The sequence below is a fragment of the Ovis aries genome, chromosome 11 (assembly GCF_016772045.2).
Source record: "Ovis aries strain OAR_USU_Benz2616 breed Rambouillet chromosome 11, ARS-UI_Ramb_v3.0, whole genome shotgun sequence".
Classification (NCBI taxonomy): Eukaryota; Metazoa; Chordata; class Mammalia; order Artiodactyla; family Bovidae; genus Ovis; species Ovis aries.
In genome coordinates this window covers 12,352,455-12,373,901 of record NC_056064.1, presented here as the reverse complement: position 1 = coordinate 12,373,901, position 21,447 = coordinate 12,352,455, and the positions used below count along the sequence as shown (strand labels likewise).

Genomic DNA, 21,447 nt, shown 5'->3' with positions numbered 1-21,447 from the left:
GCTGTGGTGCACAGGCTTAGTTGCCCCACAGCATGAGGGGTCTTCCTGGACCAGGGATTGAACCCGTGTCCTTTGCATTGCAAGGTGAATTTTTAACCACTGGACCACCAAGGAAGTCCCACTGCTGAGATTATTAATCAGACAAAGGAAAGCTAAAGAAAAAGTGAGCAGTTGGAGTAGCCACAGAGGAAATAATCAAGTCCCTCCATGCCAAAAATGTCCTTGATAACACATCTATCTAAAATCACATTTCCAGAACCTAGACCACCATTCCTCTGAAGATTGATCAATCAAGCAAGATACTAACATGTTTGGTTATCCTTTTTCCATGTCTTATTCTCATCCAGGAATCAGTTCAAGTCAAGAAGTAATGTGCATGAAACTATAATCTATTCAATTGGTGAAAAGTAATAGCAGTTTCGGACCCTGAATTTGAAATCGTTATAACTAGGCTCAAACATGTCTTCATTAATCAAAATAGGAACCATTACAGTCAACACACTTCTGTCAAGGAGAAATAAGTTTGTTTATTCTTGTAGCATAAAAATCCTTGTTTTGGAATTTGATAAACTCTTGGAAAACATTTTCTGCGTACTGTTAGTTGTGGAAGCATTTTTCCTGCAAAAAGTTGTTGAGACGCTTGAAGAAATAGCAATCGGTTGGTGAGATGTCAGGTAAATATGGAGGATGAGGCAAAACTTCATAGCCCAATTCATTCAGCTTTGGAAGCACTGGATGTGTAACATGCAGTCAGGCATTGTCGTGGAGAAGAATGCCAGCGGCAGACGTTGCAGTTTTTGGTGCATCTCATTGATTTGCTGAGCATACTTCACAGATGTACTGGTTTCGCTGGGATTCAGAAAGCTGTAATGGATCAGACAGCCAGCAGACCATCAAACAGTGACCATGAGCCTTTTTTGGGGAGCAAGTTTGACTTTGGGAAGTGCTCTGGAGCTTCTTCTCAGTCCAAGCGCTGAGTCAGTCATCACTGGTAGCTGCATAAAATCCACTTTTTATCGCACATCACAATCTGATCATGAAATGGTTCCTTGTTGCATAGAATAAGAGAAGATGACACTTCAAAACAATTTTTTTGATTTGTGGTCTGCTCATGAGGCACCCACTTATCAAGCTTTTTCACCTTTCCAATTCGCTTCAAATGCAAAATCATCTTAGAATGATCAACGCTGAGTTCTTGAGCAACTTCTCGTGTAAGTTGTAAGATCATCAGCTTATTAAAGTTATGCTCTCAGTTGGTTGTTGTCAATTTCTGATGGCCGGCCACTATACTTCTCATCTTCAAGGCTCTCATCTTCTTTGCAAAACTTCTTGAACCACCGCTGCACTGTACATTCATTAGCAGCTCCTGGGCCAAACACTTTGTTGATGTAACGTGTCTCTGCTGCTTTACAACCCATTTTGAACTTGGAGAACAAAATCGCTCGAATTTGCTTGTTGTCTAACATCATTTCCCTAGTCTCAAATAAATGTAAAATAAACAGCAAGTAATAATTCATTAGCAAAAAACATAAAGCAAGAAATTTTCATGAAACCACATCTATTTAAGAATGTATTTCAATATCAAATGGCAAAGTTAATGCAAAACCACAATTACTTTTGCACCAACCTAATATAAGTGTAACTGAATCACTTTACTGTATACTAGAAACTAATACAGCGATGTAAAGCAACTACACATTAATCAAATAAATTTTTAAAAAGGAAGTAATTGAGCATACAGCACTCTTTCTGCACATATGGACACTGGTTACTGGTAAAAATAAACCTGGAGGGAAGTCAACAGCCAAACTAAGAGAACCAGCAAGGTGCTGTCATATGCAACTGCTCCCTTGTAGCTACATTTAAGAATATGTGGGCTCTAAAATGCCATTTTTAAGAACTGAGATGTCTTTGTGCCAAGATATTCTTACATTCCTATTTCCCTCAGTAGCCAAAAATATGCAGTCAACAAATAAATAACATTCTGGGATATCTTATCATCGGGCAAATTTGAGAAACACCACACAAACCCAAACACACATTCATTCCAGGCAACAAAGACAAAAATAAATAACTACATCAAACTACAAAGTTTATGCACAGCAAAGGAGATCAACAACAAAATGAAAAGGCAACGAAGCAATGGGAAAAATATTTGCAAGTCACGTGTACGATAAGGGATTAATATCCAAAATATATAAAGAACTCAATAGCCAAAAGAAACAAAACAAAAAAGAAACCGGGTTTGGATAAGGACAGAGGAACTGAATATAAACATTTTTACAAAGACATACAATTGACCAACAGGTACATTAGGTACATCACTAGTCATTACGAAAATACAAATCAAATCACAAGAAAATATCACCTCACACCTGTTAGAATAGCTATCATTAAAAAGATGAGACACTGTTGTATGGTGTACATGAAAGTCATCAAGAGAGCAAATTAAAAGAGGTCTTACCATGAGTAAAAAATTTTCTTCTTTTTTATATCTATATAGAATGACAGATGTTTAAATTTACTGTGGCAACATTTCAAGCAATATGTAAGTCAAATCATTATGCTGTACACCTTAAACTTCAATGCTGTATGTCAATTTGTATCTTGATGAAATTGGGGAAAAAAATAAAGTGGTGAGGCTGTGGAGAAAATGGAGCCCCAGGGCACTATTGGCAGGAATGTAAATTGGTGCAGTCATTATGGAAAACAGTATGGTGGTTCCTCAAAAAATTAAAAAGAGGATGACCATACAATCCAGCAATCCCATTTCTGGGAATATATCCAAGGAAACAAAAACAGGATGTCAAAGACATATATGTACTCCCACTTTCAATGCAGCAAATGTTTTTCACAACAGCCAAGATACGGAAACAACTTAAGTATCCATCAATGGATAAATGAATAACGATGTGGTATCCCCTTGAGAAAATGGCAACCCCCTCCAGTATGATTATCTGAAAAATCCCATGGACAGAAGAGCCTGGCAGACTACAGTCCATGGGGTCGCAGAGTCAGATGGAACTGAGCACACATACATTTACAATGGAGTATCATTCAGCCACAAGAAAGAAGAAAATCCTGCCATTTGCAGCAACATGGATAAAGCTTGAGGGCACTATTCTGCAAGTAATAAAGCAGAAAGGGAAAGAAAAATTCTGGTGTCACTGACATGTGGAATCTTTCAAGGAAAAAAAAAAAAGGTCAAGCTCTTAGAAACCGAGTGGAAAAGTAGTTACCAAGGCTTGGGGGAAACAAGGTCAGGTAGGGAGAAAGGCACAAATTTCTCAGCTGTAAGATGAAGGAGGGAAACCTAATGTACAACATGAATATAGTTGATAATATTATTAATACATTTTATACTACTAATTCAAATTCGTTAAGAGAACTTAAGTGTTCTTACCAAAACAAACAAAAAATCCCAAGAGTTAGATTCTGTAAATTCCAGGATAACAAATAGTTTTGGAAATTTAAAGAAACTGCTGTGATGGCAATTTTTTTTAAATAGAGTAAATATCCCAATTCATACTTTTAAGATATATCTTAACTCTTAAAAGGATACATCAAAACTTAGTAAAAGAGAACTGCCTGGCGGTTGGTCCAGTGGTTAGGACTCCACGCTTCCACTGTCAGGGGACTCGGTTCACTGCCAGGAGCTGGGTCAAGTAGCTAAGATTCCACAAGCTGCACACTAAGGCCAAGGAAAAAAACTCCTGGTAAGAAATATTCTTCCTTCTGGGAAGAGAAATGAGGTGCCTTAGGGGACTGGGTGGAAAGGAGATTTTTTTCACCGTCTGTTCTTTTACAAATTTTGAACCATGAGAATGTATCATTTGTTAAAAAGTACAGAAAGAGAACAAGAAAAAAAAGATATATTTTCTAATTGTCCTCACTGGCCATAGCATATGGACAGGGATATAAATCACGTGAAAAATGAAGCCATTGTCACCAGAGAAGACGGTTTTTCAATGGAATACAGTGTCGTGCATCTTATGAGGGTAAAAGAATTAACATGACAAATAAATGTACGTTCTTGCAACTGCAGGTAAGTTTTCAGTGAAACATAACTGTTACCAACTCTGGAACCAAAAAGATCTGGGGTCAAATCCTAGCTCTTCTAATTAGGAGGTGTATGGTCAAATAAATTATGTAACTTCAATTTTCTAGTCCAGATAATGGGACTAACTACCTCCATGGTGCTATTAATAATAACACCAGTCACATGGTATGGTGAAAATTAAATGAGATAATTTACATAAAATAATTATCCTAAGCCAGGTACATAGTAAATAACTCCATAAATTTTAGTTATTATCATCATCCATGGGAGGCACCACAGAATAGAAGCTAATAAGGATTTGGATACCTGGACCTGAATCCTGGTCTCCTCATTAGGTTTAATACTGGGGCAAGTAACCTAACTTCCTTAAGACTCGGTATCTTTTTCTTATTCATAAAATGGTAGTAACATCAGTACCTGCATAATGAAAAATGCAATATATACAAATGTGTAAGTTAAATGAAAAGATAAAAAAATTGTGAATTTAATAGGCAAACACAATTTTTACCAAGTATTCAAAGTTAATATCCCCATCAACAGCATTATGTGGTTGTTCAAAGTATAATACTAAAAGATATATTTACAAAGCAGTATTATAATATTAATAAACAACCACCAAAGTCTCTCACAGTCATATAGTGTCTCTAAGGAAAGGTTTGGTTTCAAATAAACAAATTACTTTTATTTGTACCTCCTGTAATGTTTGCAAACCACGTTATCATATATAACTCTGATATTGCCAGTTTGGGGTTCAACTGAAATTATCCATAGAAGGATAAAATGAACCACCTTGGTTATTGAAGCATGATGCTTTAAGTGATCTAGTAGAGAAAAGGCTAATGGTAAGCCCAGGTCATATCTCTTTGGGATTCAAGGACATGAAATAAATGCCCTATTATCCTTCAAATAAACAGGCTGGTGAGGGCTTAATGAGGTTCCCAGGGGGGCTGAAAAAAATATTCCTGATCCTGGTAAGGGGAAAAAAGAGACAATGAAAATTAGTAACGGGGACTATTTTTCAGTCCAAAAACATTCAATACAGCGCTTTCAAAATACCAGTACAATTAAGCTGCCAGCCCTTTTTCAGGGCTCTCTTGGACAAACGAAAGGATCTCCAAACATACTTGAATGAGGGACTTCAACTCTTAGGAACTAAAGGGTATCATGAGACGTGCTCCAGACCAATCAGAACCAGAAACCAAAGGAACTTTGCTGGAAGATTGATAAATGGACTGCGGTGAATCATATTGCATGCGGTTCCATGCTGCGACTTCTACCAACAGAAAACCCACAGGTTATCAAGCTATTAAGCTCAATGACTTTACCAACTATCTAGAATCTTGATTGCGGTGGTAGATACATGCACCCACACAGTTATAAAACTATACAGAATTAAACACACACAAACACACAAACACACACACACACACACACACGGAAAGCGAAATGAGATCAGTGGATAATACCAGTGACAATACCTGGTTGTGGTTTTTTTGCATCTGGAAAATGTTATCTTCATGAAAAACTGGCAAAATATATTTTTGTTGTTGTTATTAAGTGCTCTTTTTTTGTTATTGGTGCTCTTTTCTTTGTTATTAAGTGCATATGAATCTGTATTTATCTTACTAAAAATTTCAGTTTAAAAGTTTAGGATGAACAGATCTTAATATTTGAATAAATGTACCACAGAAAGAATTTTTAGGAAAAAATTTCTATTAAATGTATTCTACATAATATTTTCTCTCTACTATTAGCTATAATAGCTAGTTTTTCTCCTAAAGAGCAAGTGACCACAGAAAAAATTCCACATAGATCCACACATTTACAACATGAATGTATTTGAAAACAAAAATAATATAACACTTTTCCAATTAAAAAGAAGCAGCAAACTGAGACTTCCCTCACTGTCCAGTGGTTCAAATTCTGTGCCCCCTACACAAGGGGCATGGGTTCGACCCCTGGTTAGGAACTAAGATCCCACATGCTGCACAGCACAGCCAAAAAGAAAGAAAGAAAGAGAGAAATTATTTATAAAGCCAAAAAAGTAATAAAATTATACCCCAAGTAACAAATATCTATGGGCCAGGCATCAAATGGAGAGACAGTAAAGAAGGAACAATTGATCTTTCTTGGCACCAACATTTCATTGAACTTTAATCAGAAACTGACCTATACTTCTTCTGTTCCATGTGCCTTTTGCTTCCTCAGTCTACATCTTCATCTCATTAAAAGTGTCTTGGAACTTATTCTCGTAGATTTTTTAAAAGTCCTTTGAAATGGAAAAAGATTTATTTGATCCAGTGCTGTATCATCCCTATTTGTTTTTATTATTTTATTACTTTGGTTTTGCATTTTTATTTTGTTTTTTTCCTATTTATTTTTTTTAGAGAATTTTTTGGGGGGAGGTGCTGTGCCAGGTCTTCCATTGTGGCATGCAGGCTCTGGTTGTGGCATTAGAACTCTTGGTTGCGGAATGTGGGATCTAGTTCCCAGACCAGAGATCATACCCAGGTCCCCTACATGGAGAGCATGGAGTCTTAGTCACTGGATCAGCAGGCAATTCCTATCAATCTTATTTCTTAAATGTAAATTTACAGAAGGACAGCTCTTAGGACAGCTCTTCTGAGAACTACCTTCATAGTATCTCTCACTGAGACAAACAATGAGCAAACTACAGTATTATACTGTTATTAGCTTGATCTGTCCCTCCAGCTAAGAGCCAGGAATGCTCAGATCACGATCTTCTGAAACTTACACCAGTCCATGCCCTCACCTACAACCTTTGGTAGCTTATACTGACCTAAACACCACACCATGGAACTATTAGGTACAGGTAAATACTACATAACTCTATGAGAAATGGGAAAATCAAGACCCAACTCAACAATTTATATGAGGATGTGATACACATTGTGTAAACAGCCAATTTTATTTAATTAAGTCACAAGGGCAACTAGAATACTTATTACAAAACCAAAGAGGACAGGTTATAAACACCTTCAATATCATCATTAGCACAATGCCACCCACACAATAAATTTTCAGAGAATAATCACTGTTGAAAATATCTAACTGAGAAACAACCAAGAATACATAATTATGTAAACCTATTTCCAGTAGTCAAGGAAGATTTTTTTCAATGAAATAAAAAAAAATATTTTCAGGTAAGGTAATAAACCTGGCATTTTAGAACATGCACATTTATTACCACAACTCCACAGACATGCCACATGTGGACTCCAGGAACTAGCGCCTGGAGATCTGGGGGTCCATGATTCAGTCTATCATACTCTCCAATTAGAGTAGCTCCAGTCCCAAGAATGTGAGACAAACTCTCATTATTGGCTTTTTCCTCTCTCTGTTGTCCTCTGGCTTGGCTCTGATAGGACGACTAGACATGGGAGCTCAGGGAAAGGAAAAATATTATGGATATTGAGAGGAGGAAGCAGCTCAGGAAAGATGTTTTTGAACTCCTGGGTTTGTCTCCAAACTGCACATGCATGGATGTGGCCCTAACCAGCATAGATCTGACCCTAAACAGAATTACAAATTGAAGACAGATCAACACCCAGGTTCCAGACTGTCCACTGGGTGCGCTGCACATGCAGTACAGATTCAAACAGCACTGCAAAGGCTGCGAAACCTTCACTGACACAACCGAAAGAAGACCGGTTGGAACTTACAGCCTGAACCATCAATACCCACAGCATGATAAAAACAAATATACAGTTGTCCCTTGGTGTCCACAGAGGACCGGTTTCAAGCTCCTGGCAGATGCCAAAATCCATGGATGCTCAAGTCCCTTATATATAATGGAGCAGTGGGACTTCCCTGGTGGTCCAGTGGTTAAGAGTCTATGGGTTCAATCTCTGGTCAGGGAACTAATATCCCACATGCCATGGAGCACCTAAGTCTAACGGCCACAACCACTGAACTCATGCACCGTAACTAGAGAGTCTGTGCACCACAACCAAGAACTAAAGAACTAAATAACATTTAGGAGAACTAAATAACATTTGTTTATGTATCTAAAAAACTGTCCTTGGAGAAATGAATTTAGTTAGTATTATACCACAAATGGGAATACCAGACCACCTGACCTGCCTCTTGAGAAACCTATATGCAGGCCAGGAAGCAACAGTTAGAACTGGACATGGAACAACAGACTGGTTCCAAATAGGAAAAGGAGTGCGTCAAGGCTGTATATTGTCACCCTGCTTATTTAACTTATATGCAGAGTACATCATGAGAAACGCTGGACTGGAAGAAACACAAGCCGGAATCAAGATCGCCAGGAGAAATATCAATAACCTCAGATATGCAGATGATACCACCCTTATGGCAGAAAGTGAAGAGGAACTAAAAAGCCTCTTGATGAAAGTAAAAGAGGAGAGTGAAAAAGTTGGCTTAAAGCTCAACATTCAGAAAACGAAGATCATGGCATCTGGTCCCATCACTTCATGGGAAACAGATGGGAAAACAGTGGAAACAGTGTCAGACTTTATGTTTTTGGGCTCCAAAATCACTGCAGATGGTGACTGTAGCCATGAAATTAAAAGACGCTTACTCCTTGGAAGAAAAGTTATGAGCAACCTAGATAGCATATTCAAAAGCAGAGACATTACTTTGCCGACTAAGGTCCATCTAGTCAAGGCTATGGTTTTTCCAGTGGTCATGTATGGATGTGAGAGTTGGACTGTGAAGAAGGCTGAGCACCGAAGAATTGATGCTTTTGAACTGTGGTGTTGGAGAAGACTCTTGAGAGTCCCTTGGACTGCGAGGAGATCCAATCAGTCCATTCTGAAGGAGATCAGCCCTGGGATTTCTTTGGAAGGAATGATGCTAAAGCTGAAACTCCAGTACTTTGGCCACCTCATGCAAAGAGTTGACTCATTGGAAAAGACTTTGATCCTGCGAGGGACTGGGGGCAGGATAAGAAGGGGACAACAGAGGATGCGATGGCTGGATGGCATCACTGACTCAATGGACGCGAGTCTGGGTGAACTCCAGGAGTTGGTGATGGACAGGGAGGCCTGGCATGCTGCGATTCATGGGGTCACAAAGAGTCGGACACGACTGAGCAACTGAACTGAACTGAACTGATACTACAAACCAAGAACATGTATAAGTGACTTAAAAGCCAATGGCACTTTATCTTGGTTCTCTATAAATTTTCAGAAAATTTATACAAAATTAATAGATAAATATTATAAAAAATGGATTTTAAAAAGCAGAAATTCAGAAAAGGGATCAAGACTGGAAAACATCAAAATGAACTGACTTGGGGTTCAAAAACGAGGAGACAGTCCCTGATTTCTAGACCTAGAACTTATAAAGCTACCATATAAAATATAGACCAAGTCCTTTATATCAACATTAAATTTGATGAATGACTATTAAAATTTTCAAATTTTAATTTCATGAATGACTTAAATTTTCAAAAGTATCTATTGCTGAAATACAGAAAACCTCAAATTCTTCAGTGCCCTGAAATGGCTTGAGCCAATCAAGCCAAATACAAACTCTCACATACATGTATACCACAGAATGTATAAACCTCTACTATACATTTTAGATCCACTAATATATTTAGTCAGGATACCTAAACAGTTACTCTTTTCAAACACTCTTCTTTAAGAAAATAAAAACTTTATTTCAGGATACCACTATTCAACAAAATGCAAATCAAAACCACAATGACATACTACTTCACACACACTGGGATGACTATAATCAAATACAGTTAATAACAAAGTTGGGCTTCCCAAGCGGCTCAATGGTAAAGAATCTACCTGACAATGCAGGAGACACAAGAGACACAGGTTCCATCTTTGGAAAGACTCCCTGGAGAAGGAAATGGCAAACCACTCCAGTATTCTTGTCTGGGAAATTCCATGGACAGAGGAGCCTGGCAGGCTACAGTCCAATGTGTTGCAAAAAGATCTGGACACAACTTACCAACTAAAACAACAAATAACAAGGTTGGCAAGGGTGTAGAGAAATACTGGACCCTCACACACTGTCGATGGTAATGTAAAATGGTGCAGCAACTTTGCAGAACAATCTGGCAGTTCTTCAAAAGGTTAAACACAAGAGTTATCATAAGATATAGAAATTCCACCCAACGTATATACTCGAGTAATGAAAACATACGTCCACACAAATGCACAAGAATGTTCATAGCATCATTATTTATAATAGCCCCAAAGTGAAAATAACTCGAATATCTATCCATAGGTAAACAATAAAAAAATGTGATATATCCATGTAATAGAATATTATTCTATAAAAGGGAATGAAGAAGTGATACATGCTGCAAGACAGATGCTAAGTCAAAGAAGCCAGTCACTGAAGACTACGTCATTCTACTTATATGAAATGTCCAAAATCGGTAAATCTATAAAGATGAAAGGTAGCTAGCATATTTGTTAGCTTAGGGCTGGCAGAGGAGGGGATGGAGAAAAAAAGGTTTCTTTTAGGGTGATAAAACTGACTGTGGTGATGGTTGCACAATTCTGTGAACCAACTAAAAACCATTAACTATATACTTTAAATGAGTGAATTAAAGAGCATATATTGTATCTCAATAATTAGGAAACTGTTAAGGGAAAAGCTGCTAGGGAAAGAAATACTACTATTTCATTTAAATCAAAGAAGGGGCATACATAGCAAAGTTGGTTTAATACACTCTTCTGAAGACTGCTCCTGTAAGTCTTTTGATTCCTAATCTGAAATTTCTGAAAATCAAATGTAACTACAAGAAAAAGCAAAGATGGGAAAAATAGTTTGGGATGAGTCTTAACATGAGGTATTATGTGCCAGTATAGTTTTCTATACAACTGTCAAAATGCCTTTACTGCTTCTGTCATTTGGAAACTTATGAAAAAATTATTCTTCAAAGAGAGAATACTATTAAATTTGCCACCCATACATAAAATAAAACTATTTTGCCTACTACTAATTTCTATGAACAGCACAAATTATAAACTGATATTTAGATTTATAAACTATTTGAAGAGCTAAACTCTAGCCAGAAGCTAGAAGAACACAAAAACATTTTCAGAGATGCTACTAACCTGATTTTAAAGGATATTTCAGCTTCTTTCATGAGGGGAAAAAAATAAAATTAAACAATTCTTAAGCCTGATTTCTCCTTCCTCTGAGGTCAGCTGCTTTGTACAGATGGAATTTTATATCTAGTATATTCCCACTGTTGTCATTAATGGTAATTTAACAACATGCAAATGATGTGATTAAAATCCACCCTCAATTCACTTCCTATATTTTATCTCAATGTCCCACATTACTTCAACAGCAAGTAAGGAAAAGTCACTAATTAAATCTTGCATCAAATTTTTTTTCATTCATGGTTAGGACAAGGAAGTCCAAAAAGCACAAAAATCCATGGAATATTAGAGGAAACAAAGACACCCCGATATAAATAGATGGATATGACATGTATATATGTATCTACCACAACTAAGATAATTAAGCTAAAATTACATTTAGAAGATCAATGTAAAAAGTTAACCACCATCTCACAGAAAATTAAACTAAAAAGCTGTTGGAAGGCGTAGAACGATTTAGCCACAGGTATGAAAACTAAGGAAATAAAAATATAGGTAATATTTTATAGCAGCTATAAATGGAGCATAATCTTTAAAAACTGTGAATTACTCTGTTGAACATTATAAAACATGGTAAATAAACTATATTTCAATTTTTTTAATAAAGAAGGAAACTGTTACAATTCCAGGGGAAAAAAAAACAAAAAAATTAATAAAAAATTAAATAATACTACAACATGTTGCAGAGAATATTTATACAGTTATAATGCTATAAATAACAAATACCAATTTAATCAAACATTATGATACAATTGCATTGGGATGACATGGTATGGAGTGTGCAAGGATGTTAAATATCTTCTACCATTGGAAAGGAACTTCCCTGGTGGTCCAATAGCTAAGACTGTGCACTCCCAATGCAGGGTTTGATCTGGGAAGATCAGGGAGTTAGATCCCACATGCTGCAACTAAGACCCGGCAGAGTGGGAGAAATATCAATAACCCCACATATGCAGATGACACCACCCCTATGGCAGAAAGCGAAGAGGAATTAAAGAGCCTCTTGATGAAGGTGAAAGAGAATAAAAAAAGCTGGCTTAAAACTCAACATCCAAAAAATGAAGATCATGGCACTTGGTCCCATCACTTTGTGGCAAACAGATGGGGAAACAACAGAAACAGTGACAGACTTAATTTTCTTGGGCTCCAAAATCACTGCAAATGGTGTCTGCAGCCATGAAATTAAAAGACACTTGCTCCTTGGAAGAAAAGCTATGACAAACCTAGACAGCGTATTAAAAAGCAGAGACATTATTTTGCTGACAAAGGTCCGTATAGTCAAAGCTATGGTTTTTCCAGTACTCATGTACAGATGTGAGAGGTGGGCAATAAAAAAGGCTGAGTGTCAAAGAATTGATGCCTTTGAACTATGGTGTTGAAGAAGACTCTTGAGAGTTCCCTGGACTGCAAGGAGATCAAACCAGTCAATCCTAAAGGAAATCAACTCTGAATATTCATTGGAAGGACTGATGCTGTAGTTGAAGCTCTAATACTTTGGCTACCTGATGCGAAGAGCCAACTCATTGGAAAAGACCCTGATGCTGGCAAAGACTGAGGCAGAAGGAGAAAGGAAGACAGAGGACGAGATAGTTGTATGGCATCACCAACTCAATGGACATGAGCTGGAGCAAACTCCAGGAGATGGTGAAGAACAGGGAAGCCTGACATGCTGCAGTCCGTAGGGTCACAAAGAGTCAGACACGACTGAGCAATTGAACAACCACCACCATCACTGGAAAGCAAAGGATAAAATCTAAAATAAGAGTGAGGAGTAAAGAACAGTATTTAGAAAATGGAGGTATGTATATAAGAAACTATTACTGGAAAGTGCTTGCTTCTGGAACCATGATGAGATTTAAATAGGTGGGGACAAAGATTCTTGTTTTTAAATCTCTGATTCCACTTTAACTATATGCATATATTATTATGATAAAAATAATAATTCAGATCATAAATAAGAGTTCACAGGATTATAAAACATGAAGTATAGAGCAATTAACAGAAGAGCACTATAATTCAATATAAATAGTATAACCAAAACATTTATTGCATACGTTCTTTAAAGGAAGTTTTATTAAATAAAATATTCAACTGTCCAATGTATTTAAGTATATTCCTGTTGCTACTTATCCTGGATCATAATACACCCTGTATGATACAGCACATCGCAGAAACCACTAGTTATCTATATAATTCTATTTTCTTTTCTTTCTTGTAACAGAACCCTAATTTTTTCGAAGATACTATCATACTTGTTCAAACTTACAATTTTTACATTTTCTAGCATCTCTTGCGACTGGGGAGAACCAATGAGATAAAACTGAAAGTCAACAGATGGACTTCCAGAAAGACTGATCAAATATGGCCTGGGTCCCTTATAATACAGTTTTCCCTGGTGGCTCAGCAGTAAAAAACCCGCCTGACAAGCAGGAGATGGCAGTGGGTCAGGAAGATCCCCCAGAGAAGGAAACAGCAACCCACTCCAGTATTCTTGCCTGGGAAATCCCAAGGACAGAGGAGCCTGGCAGGCTCAAGTCCATGTGGTTGCAAGGAGTCTTCTGCCTTCACTCCTTCCCAGCATCAGGGTCTTTTCCAATGAGTTGGCTCTTTGCATTGGGTGGCCAAAGTATTGGAGCTTCAGCTTCAGCATCAGTCCTCCCAATGAATACTCAGGGTTGATTTCCAAATTAACTTAGCAACTAAACAACAAAAACCCTAACGATGAAGGGCAGCTGCCACTCAAGCCCTAGAATACCTGCCTTTGAAATTCTTTTACATAAAAGAAAAAGTTAATGTATTTAGTCACTGTGGATTTTAGGTGGGAGAAGGTGGTTTATTATTTATCAATAATAAAGCCTGTATGTCGGCCCATCTACCCACATAACTTGATTTAAGGTCCATATTTGAAATCATCGTTTATTTTCTCATTCTGCTGAGACTTAATACTTGTGTTAAGTCACATGGTATTCTTGGATCTCAGTATGAGATATTCTGTAAGATGCCTCTCTCCTTGAAATTATCCTAAAGATGAAAAGTTCATGCACAGAATATAGAATAGTTTGTAAGTCCTATCTCCCCAAACATATGTAGCCAAGTTTTGTGACACAAGTCTGGTTATTTTCACAGGATATCCTAAGATACAGATATTAATTTTATTTATATAGATTACTATCCTGTCAACTTACTTTATTGTTAAAGAATAAAATTTGAAGTTATTAAAGGGAAAACATTAAATATTATTTTCAGAAAATATTAAAACATGTTAGTTGCTCCATATTCTTGGTATATTTATTTCATTAATATTTGTCCTACAATCCACTATTTTTCATGTTAAGAATTATCCCAGACCTGTGTCATATACCACACGAAACTGTTGACTGTTATACGCTAGTCATGAATCCATGCCATTAAATGTTTATGTAAGAGTCAGGAAGTAAGTTACTAATATTAACTTTTCAAATATATAGAATAGAACATTCATTATCTTCTCTCTTTTCCTCGAGTCCAAAAGCAAAGGAGCCTTGCCTAAACAAAACATTCAGAATACCTCTGTACATTACTTATTTTATATCTCATAGACTGTCAGACCAATAAACTAACTACTCCCAGGAATGACTAAACAAACCAGATTACTACCTTTGTCTGAAGTAAATTCCTGCTGCCACCACACTGGATGGCAAGTCCTGAGATTCAGTTATACCCTCCTTTCTCATCTCTGAAGATATCTTGCCTACTGAAGTCTATTCAAATACACAACTAGAGAAGAGACTCAGTATAAACTACAGTGTCACTAGACATCAGTGAGGTAAATTATTGGTATACCCTCTCAATTAGCTTGGCCGTGACTTAATATAATTAAATATTGTCTTTGAAGTTCTGGGTTGTAACTCCCCTTCTATTCACTAGCTTCCTTTAAAGCAAGTATTTGTCCCTTATAACTTATCTATTCCCATCTGAAGGAAGAAATGGAATTTTCCGTAAACCCACTGATGGTTGAAGAAAGAAACCTTTAATATGCTACAAATTCAACTACTAAGTTTCAAGTGAAAATCGTTCTCCCTGGAGTTAGTATTCCTGAATTCTGTCTAGGGAGACTTCTTGGCTAGCTTTCTTCTTTGCTGTTGCACATCTTGATCCATGATGGTAAGACTGGATCCCTGTCTTCACTCTGGCTCCCCCTGTCTATCCTTATCTACTTTATCATCCATACTTTTCTTAGAAGCTAATTATCCTATACCTTTTATGATCAATGATCTCATTCTAGAATTGCCTTGCTGTAACTTTTGTTTTCTAAAAGTTTAATTTAACCCGTGACTTTAAACCAGGAGAAAAAGGTAGAACTCCAAATTTATCATTGAGAATTCCTTCCCTTCACTGCTCCAACTTTCTCAGATTAACCTAGCCCACAACCTTCTCTCCTCCAATTCAGGCAGATCTCAAAGTCAGTCTCAAAGTTCTTGTAGAACATCACAATTTAACTGCACTTCAAACTCTTCTAATTATAGTCAAGCTGGTCATAAACCTATAAATTCCTACAATGATTTTGATGAAAGGTTTAAAGGTTCTTTTGCCTCAGAACTTAAGTGACTAGTAAAAGATCATGAAGTACATAGTAAAGTTAGAACTAAAACCCAAATATCCTAACAAAGACTGAAAAGGAAATCATACATCTGTCAATAATCAATTTTTATATTTCTGGCTCACTTTTCCAAGTAGATCAAATATTCTTCCTGAAAAGCTCAAAAAGTATATCTAATCAAATGTTTTACAAAGTTTTTGAGGAATAACTGAGGTACAATTACCTTCACATATTTTATGTTTACAATTTATGTTTTGTCATGTCATACCATATCACTGAAATCATCACCACAATCAAGAAAAGCTTCAAACATTCCTATCACCTTAGAAGTTTCTTATATCTGAGGAATTATCCTTCCCTCTCTTTCCACCTGCACCAGCATCAGTACCCAGTCTCTAGGTAAGCTTCATTTCATGACAGACTCTGTATTTTAAAGAATTTTATATGAATGGAATCATAGCAAGTGCTCTATTTTTACCAATTATGTTTTTATTTAGCATAATTATTGTCAGATTCACTCATACTGTTGAGTGTACAATAATCTTCCTTTTTACTGTTAAGTCACTGAATATAATTCTGCAAAGTAGTTAAAAAAAAATTTCCTTGTGGACTTCCCTGGCGGTGCAGTGGATAATAATCTGCCTACCAATGCAAGGGGACACAGATTTGATCCCTGGTCCAGGAAGATTCCACATGCTGCTGAGTAACTAAGCCCCCACGCCACAACTACCGAAGCCCACACGCCCTAGAGCCCGCAAGCCACAGCTACTGAGCCTGCCTGCACCACTACCAAAGCCCGTGCGCCTACAGCCCGTGCTCTGTAACAAGAAGAGCCACCACAATGAGAAGCCCGTGCACTACAACCAAGAGCAGCTCCAGTTTGCCACAACTAGAGGAAGTCCACACCCAGCAAAAAAGACTCGGAGCAACCAAAAAAAAAAAAGGAAATCAATAGTCTAAAAAAAAAAGAATACTCTCGGAAAAAACATCATACTACATTTGTAACGAGCAGAATGAGCATTTTCAATATACTTCTGTTTTAAAAGGAAGAATGTCAAAGACTGCCTAAAGAAGAAATATATTTTACTAGTATCAAACTCTCAGGAAAAGTAAGAATAAATTAAAGACTTCAATAATTTAGCTTTAGCAGCTAAAAATATAGGACACGACTTATTTAAAATATATTCCCATGAGTTAGTTATTAAATGTACATTGCTGAGAAAAGGTACTGACATGGGAGAAAATACAGTGGCAACATGCTGCTGCTGCTGCTAAGTCACTTCAGTCGTGTCCAACTCTGTGCGACCCCATAGACGGCAGCCCACCAGGCTCCCCAGTCCTTGGGATTCTCCAGGCAAGAACGCTGGAGTGGGCTGCCATTTCCTTCTCCCATGCATGAAAGTGAAACATGCTAGTGTGTGTATTATAACCCAGTTATTACACACTATGATTTTGAATTAATTTCAAAAACCTTTTATACATTCACAAAAAATCATTGTACAACAAATAACTTTTAAATAATGGGAATAAATGAGACTGTTACTAAAAACAACACTGTAAAAAAAAAAGGATAGACTATACAATGACTTCCTTTTAAGCCATCATACATTAACATTTTCCAATAAATAACTTGCTATCCTGTATTAGTTTGTGTGAATATAGGAGGATATACTGTTGTTTCTTCAGGCCATTTATTTCCTGAGAAAACACCCATGAAAGTCTCAAAATTGAGCAAAATGTTCCTTAATTGCAAAGTTAACCCTAAAAATCACAATTTTGGATGACTATAAAATGTTATATATTTTTGAAACTACAATATATGAATTGTATATATTTGTATTCAAAATCACAACATATATATAGTATGAAAAAGTTAACCATTACACAGTTAACAATTATGTCCATCGTTTTTTATAACAATATTTGGGACAACACCTTAGATTCTCAGAAAGGTGCTTCAGGATGTTCCTATGACTTGAGAGAGATCCAGGGACAAAAAAGTATACCTTAAAGCTATAAGCATAAATGACTCTGAACACAAATTCTTTTCATATTTTCAGGCAGCTACTCATAAAATATAAAGCATCAAGAAATTACATTTAGAAGTACATTAAGAAAGGATACTCGTATTTACCACTTAATGACAAAAATATAGAAATATAGAAAGTTCAACTGTATGTTATAACCCTTCTTACACTTTAATATAAATACAGAATATAATAACTCATACTACTCAAAGATGATAGTCTAAAAGATAATAACTACCATATACAAGGCAAACATAAACCCATTCCATTTCTGTTACAAACAAATTTATTAGGTAGGCACTCAATAAAATACAGCTGTATTTATTCCATGGGCAAGCAGAAAGGGGGGAAAGGATAACAATGAATATGCTTTCCTTCTACATTCACCCAAGTTTAGAAAACTTGGGTTGTTATTTTTCCCACCATTTAGAATTCATTTTATAAAAAATTTCCAGCTTCTATAGTCAAACTTGGCTGAATTTTATCAGCTAAATTTAGGCAGAGGTTTTTAACACTCTCAACTCTCCATTAAATCAACCTTGTTTTATCTTATAATACCAATTAAGCAATATGCTATTGGATAGACATGTCTTATCAAGACTGACTTGAAAAAGATATCAATTATTTTCATAATCTACTTCACTAGTCATGTCAGTAGCTCACTTAATATACCCAGGATTCAAAATAAGTGATTATGCATAAGTTATTTTCTATAAGAGTAATTTTTAGTACCAATGTAAGTGAGTAACTTCTTTGACATCTGGCATACCACTTAGAACATTCATAATTTACGTAATGTATTTGACACAATGTTTTATACAAGGAGTTCCCTCGTCCCATTATGCTTAATGACATGTCAGCTCTTCTACTATAAACTTTGTTTTCCAACAGTTTATGAAACTTGAAAAACTGCTCTAGGATAGCTCACTCTGTCAGGCCATTTGTAACAGGCAGCTGTGCTTAGAACTCACTGTTGACACAACAGTGTGAGCTGTGCAGTGACTCCTCAAAGGATGAATAGATCCATCACTTGCTAGAGTCACAGAAGCTGCCTGACTTGAAGCTGCCACCAGGACCAGCCAGTCACAGGGAATCCACCACCTCTTCCAGGCAGAGAAAAGGGACAAGGACAAACTCAAGGTAGCCAAGAGAAAAACCAAAATGATTGCACTAAGCCAAGTAAGAAGAGATGGCAGCTATTGACCAATACAGAATGCAAAATCAGCAGTTTCGACAGAAACACGCTAAGACAATGGGCTGTCAGAAATAACATCTCAGGAGAAACAGAAGTGGAAACACTGAAGAAGATAAAAGAACTGAATGCAAGCTATATCAAGTCCATGAAAAGTGTAATCAATGAGCTTTTAAGCACCATCTGATGTGAAACCAGAAATCCATCCAAACTATACAACTGCCAACTAAATGTGCACCCCATGGTTCAGTAAGTGGTATTTACAGACAAAGGAAAAAATTGCTCTAGGATAAAACTTGGCAGTTAAGAACCATCAAGACAATGATGTACTTTTTAAAAAAGTCTATCTATAATTTTATAAGAAGGGAGTGATATATTTTCTCACTATCTTCATCTAACATAGCCTTTGGAATCTTTTTGGACCAGTCATACAAAGGGAAATATTTTTTAAAAATAAAATAAAATTTAAGAACTAGCATGAATATTACACTATGAACAAAAGTGATTCAGCTGGACTTCCCTGGTGGTCCAGTGGCTAAGACTCCACCTCCCAATGCGAGCGACCAAGTTCAATCCCTGATAGAGGAACTAGATCCCACATGTCAAAACTAAGAGTCTGCATGCTACAACAAAGATCAAAGATTCCACATGGCACAACCAACACAACCAAATTAATAAAATTTTTTAAGTGACACAGTTAAGATAAAGACAGTGGATATTTTACAGATTCTAGTTCCAAGGAAAGATTTTAAATCAGTATCCTGCTTAGTTTTCTCCTGTTAGCTATAAGGTCAAGATTAGTATTTAATGTAACAAATGAAAACATTAGTTGCTTTTCTCTGGTTGATATATTATTTTAGTCTTTTATAATAGTCAATGATCAATAGCATCATGAGATAACAGTCAATGACTAGAGTTGTCAAGAAAGTTGTTACCCATGATGCTAGTAAATCCAACATAAAGAAATGTAATCAATAATACTGATCAACTAACATCAAAACAAACAAACAAAAATCACAAGCCTGTATTCTATGGGTAGTCCCCCTAAACCTAGACTGTCTAGTAAATGCATGTCTCAAGTTCCAAGGGCCATCTAAATGCAATACGAATACTTCAGCATAAATTTATCAATACTAATGGAAAAATATACTACTAATCAGTTGCTTGTTTGCACATGTTGATCACTATGCTAAAAATACTCCAGGGTCTGTGATTGTTTTTGCTTAAAATGTGCATTTTCCTCTAATTTGGAAAAGATTTAATGTTCAAAGAGGAGTATGGTTTCAGCATCCTTCTGCACGAAGATTCCAAAACTATCTTTCCTTGCTCTTGATATTATGTTATTACTACTACTGTGAAGAAAAGCTCTGATTAACTAGGGAATAGAGTTCTTTCTCCATCCACAATTGGCAGCTTATAGGGGTTCTGTGGCTTTTCGGGGGCTTCCCTGGTGGCTCAGACGGTAAAGCATCTGCCTGCAATGTGGGAGACCCAGGTTCAATCACCGGGATCTGATACTGGTGTTAAAACACGACTATTACTTCAAATCATTATTTTCACATCTCACCAGGAGTAGGTGACCCTCTTCACCCAGATTTAAAGCCCAAACTCTCCAAAGGCTTTTAAGAAAGCTCTCACAATGACTATATACAGTGGAATGATTATTTCCTTAGCTTTGCAACTAATCACTTTGTTTAGAAATCCCCTCATTTCCCTGCAACTAGAGAATACAGATCTTCCATTCTATGAGTCTGCCTACCCACTATCATCTAAATTCAAATTTCAAAACTATCTGCCCAGATTTATACTTCCATTCTACTTCAAATGTACTATTTCCTCTTTAACAAATAACTATGTACTCTGCAAGGATGAAACATACTCATAAATTCATTCCTTTTTCCAAATACACACAAAATTGATGAAATCTATCTATTAACCTGCCTGCCTTGGAGAGATGCCTGAAATAAGCAAAAGGCTCATTTTATACAAATGCTGAAACTGTTCCAGAACTGAGCTTAATGGGGATGACTCGTTCTTTGAGATTACTGTATGAGACACTATACAGACACCTGTTCCATGAAAAAACACCAGAGATCAAGGACAGAAGTACTTGATTACTTATAGTACTTTAAAACTTACCCTATGTTATATGTACTAATCAATACTCACATGCTAAAGTACCTCTCACTTAAAATAAGCCTAGGTCAGTAAATAATAGAATAAATGAAGCTTACCACCATCATCACTAAAAGCATTTATAAAATTCTTTTTGTGTTTAATACTGTGGTAGAACTTATACATGAAAATGTGTAAGCTGCAAAGAAACTGAAATTTGAAACTATCACTGTAGATTTTACAATTTAAAATTAAGATTGTTCTTGTAAAATAATTACTTGTTATTCTAGCCAGTGATAATTTTTAACACATAGTCCAAAGGACAGAGACTCTTGAAATAGTTTTGG

General features: G+C 36.4%; 1 protein-coding gene and 1 pseudogene across 6 annotated transcripts in view; one reads left to right on the top strand and one right to left on the bottom strand.

The window, feature by feature from the left end:
* Positions 1-19,215, top strand: part of LOC114116937 (V-type proton ATPase subunit G 3-like) — a 33,956-nt pseudogene extending 14,741 nt beyond the window's left edge.
* The window catches only part of USP32 (ubiquitin specific peptidase 32), a 198,682-nt gene that overhangs the window by 112,817 nt on the left and 64,418 nt on the right, over positions 1-21,447 (bottom strand). The window lies entirely within an intron of this gene.